The 6,682-nt window shown below is 42.4% G+C and overlaps 1 non-coding gene across 1 annotated transcript; it reads left to right on the forward strand.

The window, feature by feature from the left end:
• Nucleotides 1-961: 961 nt before the first annotated feature.
• Nucleotides 962-1,046, forward strand: TRNAR-UCG. Its single transcript has one exon. It is a non-coding gene; the product is annotated as a tRNA-Arg (tRNA).
• The last annotated feature ends 5,636 nt before the right edge of the window (nt 1,047-6,682 follow it).

The following is a 6,682-nucleotide window of genomic DNA, read 5'->3' on the forward strand; positions in this document are numbered from 1 at the left end:
ATCTAGAGCCTTCTAGTCCCTGCTCGTGACTTAGAGCCTGTGTCTCAAGGGGCAAGGCTGCTCACTTTCTCCGGGTGGGTGTGTTTGCCATAAAAGCCATGTCAGCCACACAAAAAGAGCTTGCTCCAGGGATTAAAGGAGGAGCTGTGGAGAGAAGAAAATCGAGGATGTAAGAACTCCCACAGGTTTGGGTGTTAGGGCTGTAGGCCCTAGAAATAAGACGGTCTCTTAGTGGCTGCCAGGCCCTAAATCCAAAATGGAGACCAGGAAGCCATTACCCTAACCCCTGATGCTCCTCAGAGACCAACATCTTCCCACAATGGAAGGCCTCCAGCACCATTTGTTAAGTAGGAAGAAAAGACTTCAGTATCCCAAACCTAGGAAAAGAGTCTTTTACTTATATTTAACAAATGCTTTTAAATAGTATTTACTTAGTGCCAAGCAAATGTTCTAAGCACTCTATAAACATTAGTTCATTTAATTCTCAAAGCAATACTAATAGTTTCCCAATTTTACAGACCAAGCAGCACTTTTTAAGTTCATTTATTTATTTTGAGAGACAGAGAGGGAGGGAGAGAGAGAATCACAAGCAGGTTCCTCACTCTCCGCACGGAGCCCTATGTGGGCCTCGATCTCACGAACTGTGAGATCGTGACAAGAGTTGGATGCTTAACTGACTGAACCACGCAGGGGCCCCAAGGCAGCATTTCTGAGGCACAGGTAGGTTAAACAACTGGTTGAGGTGGAAGCTAAGAAGCAGTAAAGCCAAAATATATACCCAAGAAGTTTCGCTTTGGAATCTAACTTTTAGCCACTATATGACGCTGCCTCATGTTTTAAAACCGTAATTATTTTCATATTAAAGCAATGTCCCAAATTCCTGAAACGTTGGCAACAATTTTAATAATCCTTTAAATCTAGCCAATTCACCAGATCCTATAAAATGGCCCTTCCCTGGGGCGCCTGGGTGGCTCAGTTGGTTGAGCGTCTGACTTCGGCTCAGGTCACGATCTCGTGGTCCGTGAGTTCGAGCCCCACGTCGGGCTCTGGGCTGATGGCTCAGAGCCTGGAGCCTGCTTCCGATTCTGTGTCTCCCTCTCTCTCTGCCCCTCCCCCGTTCATGCTCTGTCTCTCTCTGTCCCAAAAAATAAATAAACGTTAAAAAAATTTTTTTAATAAACAAAATAAAATAAAATGGCCCTTCCCTGCCACCGCCCCTGCCGGCACCCTAGCTCAAGATTTCCCTCGCTCTGGGTTCCCTGCAGCAGCCCCCACAGTCTCCCTGCTGACAGTTTCTCCATGTTCCATGCAGGGAATATATTGCTTCCTACTCAGACTTCTTGGTCTGCCCTTCATCAACAGTTTCCTATTTCCTGATGGACTGGGTTCTCCCTCCTCCTGTCCGGCCTCCAAAACCCAGTGATCCCTTCTCTTCTGCTCAGGTTTGTTTCTCATGACCTCTCTCCTGTAACAAGTGTCTTTCATCCAAGTCAAGCCATCTCCTCAGTGCATGGGGACCACTCTCTTCTTAGTCCTACTTGAGTTCCTTCCCTCGTGTTGTTCCTCTGCACTGCCTGGGATATCCTTCCTCTTCTACCTATTTAAAAGTGATCCATCGGTGAAGGGCCACCTATGGAGACTTCCCCCAAAGCCTGAGCTTCTTTGAGTCTCCTTCCACCTGAATTCCACCTTAGAGCCTCGGTCAGTTTTCAGTTCTGCACAAAGGAACTCTGACTTGAACTGTGGGCTCCTCCTTTTTGTCTCCTTCTAAGTGTACATCCTGCATTTAGCCTCAAACCTGAGGTCCAATCTCCTCGTCTGGTCCCTTCTCACTCCCTTTGCTCTTCTCACTACTCACTGCCATCCCCACTTATTTATTTTATTTCTTTCCTTTTAATACAGATGTGGAGGGTTGGGTGACTCCTACTCCTCATTTCATAGCACAGTATCATTACTGGTTCCTGCATGGCTCTTCCCTTTTTTCATTTTTTAAATTTTTTTTAAGTTTATTTTCAGAGAGACAGAGACAATGAGAGCAGGAAGGGGCAGAGAGAGAGGGATAGAGACAGAGAATCCCAAGCAGGCTCCGTGCTGTCAGCACAGAGCCCCATGTGGGGCTTGAACTCACGAAGTGTGAGATCATGACCTGAGCCAAAATCAAGAGTCAGATGCCAGCCAGGCACCCCCATTCACTTTTATCTCCACAACTTGCTCCCATTCGCCTCCACCTTATAGATTTTAATGTGTTTTTATGAATGTTTTTGCAAAATGAGAAAGATTGTTTAAATTCTTGCTGTTTTTGCTATGCTTCTAAGACCCAATGATAGTGTGCTCCATACATTAATCGACCTGCTGTTTGTGCAGACACCCCATTGAGCCATCCCCCCTCCCAGGTGACTATCCAAGTTGTCTCCAGCTTCCGCTCACTACAAATAATGTTGCAATCAACACCCCCTCTAAGTCCCTTGATAGACACAAGGAAAAATTTATTTGAGATACACACACACACACACACACACACACACACACACACCCTAGGAGCAGAATTGCTGAGGCACAGATAACTATGTCCTTAATTTGGCCAACTAGTGCCAGAGTCTCTCTAGAATCACTGCCACCCTGCCAGTATTCACCCAGCTTTGTACTTTTTGCCACTGCACCAGGCCTTTCATTTGGACTAAGCAATACCGGGAGAAGTACCTTGGGGACTTTTAAATAAAACCAAAGCTCAAGCCTTACCCACACAGTTTAGATTTGAATCGCTTAGTGTAGAGCCTGGGTGTTGGGTTTTTAAAAATCTTTCCAGGTGATTCTAATGCACAACCGGGGCTGGGGATCTCTGGTATAACTCTTTATACCTCTTTATATTGTTTATACCTCTTAATATTGTTATAACTGTTTATATTGTTTTCATTTGCTTTTTTTTCTCTGATTAATCATGACCTTGAATATCTCTTTATATACTTATTAACACTGGGGGTTTCTTCTTTAGTAAACTGTCTATTCTCCAGCATATTTACCTGACGAGAAAGTATGTTAAAGTGATGATCAGGTACAGGATTGAAAGGGAAGAAAATCATGGGAACTGAGCTATATAACAGCTTGAAAAAAAAAAACAATCTCACTCCCAACAGCCTCACTGATAGTGGATTTAGGAAATCTATCCTAGTTTATGAGGCTTTGGTTTCATACATGCTCTCTGGACACCCCCAACTCCTTACCTAAGTGCTTTCTGAATTACTACTCGGTCCCAACAAAATTAAGGGTGGGAGTCAAAGCAAGCAAGGACCCAGGCAGAGGAATCCCTCCATACCTCTATATCCTCAGACTCTGCTCTTTTGGCCAGGGCTCTGCCCTGGCCAAGTGGCCAGGGCCAGCAGCTGGGAGATGTGTCTTGCAACTATTCCATTGGAAGCTCTTCTGTCATCACTGGCTGGCAGTCAATGGGAGACAGTTACTATTCCGGCTCAGACATGTTACAGAGCTCTGTAAGTAGCTGCCAGGCCGGCTTTGCAGCAAAGAACTCTTGTCTGCAAGTGAGCTGGCGACGGCAAGGCTCATCTCTTCATGCGTATTTCGTACCAGCTAAGCCTGACTCTGCAAGTGAGCTGGCAACAAGGCTCAGATCTTCACGCGTATTTCCTTCCAGCTAAGCCTGACAGCTTACCTAGCTGGGGCTCTGAATGTGCACAACATCTGAGATTGAGTCAGGAACTCGCTCAAAGATTCAGGGTGCATATTCATTATGCTGCCTCCAGGCGGTGCAAGTAAACAAGAGTCACTTCTTTGTTCACTCATCCTGGAGACTGCTGTGCTAAAGGCTTGGACTCTGTTAGCCAACAATGCCAAGAAATTGCAAGAGTCTATAATAATGTTTGAGACCTGGTCCCAAAGGCCCTAAATGACTTCAACATTTTAAACCAACACTTAAAAATTGATATACTCACAATTAGCACAATATGACTCATGTAATCACATATCAATTATAGTTAATGTGAGATGTGGCTGCATTTTAATATGTTTGATAGGAGGTGGGGTGGGAACTCCAAAAGCACGAACACCCTTGGGTAAGAAGGTCTTAAAATGGTCCTAGAAAACCTGTGAGCCCAAGAAAGGATCAAAATGACACTTAAGCACCACGTTTTCTGTACCTTTGGAACTCAACTTGTCAACCTTAGAAATACTATACAACTTTAGAATACAACTTTATAACATATAATAACTTTACAATACACGTTAGAAATACTATAGAATGCATTGCTGCTTGCAAGCCAGCAGCAGATCTCATCCTTGGCTGCATATTAGAACCACCTGAAGAGCTTTGAAAACTTTAGCTGTTGGGGTGGCACCCCACCCCAGTTACCTGAGCGTCTCTGGAGGTGCTACTTAGGGAGTCCGTGCATTTTAAATTGCCAGGTGATTTCAATGCGCATGCGAGAATGAGAACTGGATTGGAGAGTGCCTTCACCAGTCTCTCTTCACTTAATCTGACCAAATAAGAGATGAAGGCTCTCAGGGAGACAAAGGCCAAACAGACCTTTTTAACAAAGTTAAGCTTTGTTTCTAGAGAGGAGTTATTTTTCTGAAATCTGTAAAGCAGTTTGCTGGATCTAGATACACAGCTAGAATCTTAGTTGCTGTGAATACCAGAAACGTTAGGGCAAATTTTAATTCTTTTAATGTTTATTTATTTTTGAGAGAGAGAGAACGAGCAGGAGAGTGACAGAGACAGAGGGACACAGAATCTGAAGCAGGCTCCAGGCTCTGAGCTGTGGGCACAGAGCCTGAAGGGGGCTCAAACTCATGAACCATGAGATCATGACCTGAGCTGAAGTTGGATGCTTACCCAAATGAGCCACCCAGGCGCCCCAATTTTGGATACAGTGTTTTAACTCAGGATTTTTTTTTTTAAGTTTGGAAATTTACAACTCCAAATTCACCATGGTAATTGTAAGAACATGTCAAGACTTAAGCAAGCATGGACCTGAAGCCACCAGTTCCACAGATCCACAGGGACTGAGAAATGCTCTTCTCAGCTTCAGAAGTCTGGCCCCTCTGTCCCCGTCTTCAATCTGCACTTTGGAATTAAGTAAAATAGAAATTTCTCACCACTGAGTCTTTCTAACAGGAGTGTGGAATGGAAGGTTGGGGAAGCGGGGGAGGAAGCAAACATTCCTCCACTGAGGCTTACATCTAAAATCACCCGCAGAAGAACAACCAAATTCATGCATCATGGTTATACTGTTTGCAGTTTTTCACCTAAATAAATACAGGTTTGAGAAAAAGGATTCTGTCCCAATTATAACTGATTTAAATAAACTATTTTGTACCACATTCATGAGTGAATTTCAGAATCTTGCATTTCAAACCCCTAAAACCAAATTCATTGTTTTCATTCTTCAAATTAATGAGTTTGTAAGTCTCTTCCTTGTTCAATATTTTTTTTTGAAAAAGGAAAATCAATGTAATTCGAATCGATTGTGAATCTGCCAAGCAATTCTTGCCAGTTATGAATATCAGCCTGTTTTGTTCAGCATTTAGCTATAGCAAGAATTTCTCCTTCATTAGTCATTTCCATTCACCAAACAAATTTAATCAAAATGAAAAGAGATAAAACTTGTCCAGACTTTTAAGAACATCTTATTTTCTGAATCAGATTTTCTCTTAAGGTTTATATCAAAAAGCTCTAATTAATGACTATTTTCTTATTTTGTGTTTAAGGCAAAAGTTAAAATTATAGAGCTTTCATACTCATAAAAAACAATTGGTGTTAAAGCCATAAAATCTTAAGTCTATAGTACATCCTCAGTAAGTACATATTTGGTTGTCTGATAGACTGTAATTTATTTCCAGCATGTTCTAAATGCAACTTATACAAAACAAATCACCCAGAGCTATTTCCAGCACACAGAGATACTTGAACACAGCACAAATAATGGGAGAATGTGATTTAAAATGAATGAATAGGCTTTGTCTCAAGTGGGCAGGTAGGTTCTAAAAGCTGGAGTTGAATTTTTGGTCTTCCTTTGGATCTGGAATTACGAACATGCTCTATTTTCTGCCTCACTGCTCTGGCTTCCTGTCCCCTAAATTGTTCTCATCCCAGTAAACTACATGGAGGAAATCTTGCTTTGTCTGAATTACCTCTTTTAACAATTTGCTGGATGAGAGCTCCAGGACAGGCTTTCAGCTGTGATCTGCTTTCGAAGGCTGATGTGCTCAGGAAGACTGGAGGACACAAGTCCACAGTCATTCCACTCCATGGGACACCAGGGGACCCAGGGGACCCAAATCCTAGCAGTCCAAGTAGGGACACACACCGTAAGTCTGATATCCTCCTAAACATACATGAAATGTAGTTTCTGTTCCACTGGAACATTTTCTCCTTTGTTTTCTGTGTTAATAACAACACTTCTTTTCTGCTACAGCTCAGAATTGCTTCCTGCTAAAGAGAATCAAAACTTTTTACTGGCGATTTTTTCAGTTTCTGATCACACATCCTTTGTTTTATTGCCAAGTTCTTTCTGAGATAAAATTCTGAAGTCATTTTCAGAAATCAGAGGTTATAGTTGATACTTGCTCTTGTTACAATGCTTTTTTGTCATAAACTTTACACCAATTGTAGAATCATGTATTTTAAATAAGTGATTATTACACAGCTTTAATTCTCTATGATTCTGAC

The sequence above is a fragment of the Lynx canadensis genome, chromosome D3, assembly GCF_007474595.2.
Source record: "Lynx canadensis isolate LIC74 chromosome D3, mLynCan4.pri.v2, whole genome shotgun sequence".
Classification (NCBI taxonomy): domain Eukaryota; kingdom Metazoa; phylum Chordata; class Mammalia; order Carnivora; family Felidae; genus Lynx; species Lynx canadensis.